We start from the raw sequence: 567 nt of genomic DNA on the forward strand, positions 1-567 counted from the left end.
CTGAATGCTGCGATCGCACTTGACCGCAGCGTTCAGGGAGTTAACAGCCAGGGACGGCAATGACACTGCTCCTGGCTGCTTAGTGCCGGAGCTCAGCCACTAGCAGCGCTGACCTCCGGCACTGATAGAGCAGCAGACGCTGAAATTTCAGCATCTACTGCTCCATCATACTGTGATCGGTCACTCAGATTGACTGACCGATCACAGCAAATCTGGGTGCAGGGACCGATGGAATGGGTCCCCACACCCCTTCTTGTGCCGCTCAGCTGTCACAGACAGCTGTCGGCACTGAACTGGCACAGCGTGTTTACTCTCTGTGCCAGTTCAAATATATGATGGACACTGCATGGCAAGGAGCGGTAATTTACACCCGTGCAGTGTCCGTCATTGAGCGTTGTAACATACCTGGCGGCGTCCTTGCATGGTGGTCCATCTCCCACTGTGCAAGAGCGCGCACTTGATCTCCAGTCCAGAATGTCTCTCTGGCTTCCCTCCTTGCTGTCTGTTTGTCTGTTTTGGCTGCATAGGGCGACGCCCGCTGAACTTCCTGTTTCTTGTACCTGCTGC

The sequence above is a fragment of the Phyllobates terribilis genome, unplaced genomic scaffold (assembly GCF_046119375.1).
Source record: "Phyllobates terribilis strain yellow unplaced genomic scaffold, ASM4611937v1 Scaffold_11__3_contigs__length_659146591, whole genome shotgun sequence".
In the NCBI taxonomy this organism is placed as follows: Eukaryota; Metazoa; Chordata; class Amphibia; order Anura; family Dendrobatidae; genus Phyllobates; species Phyllobates terribilis.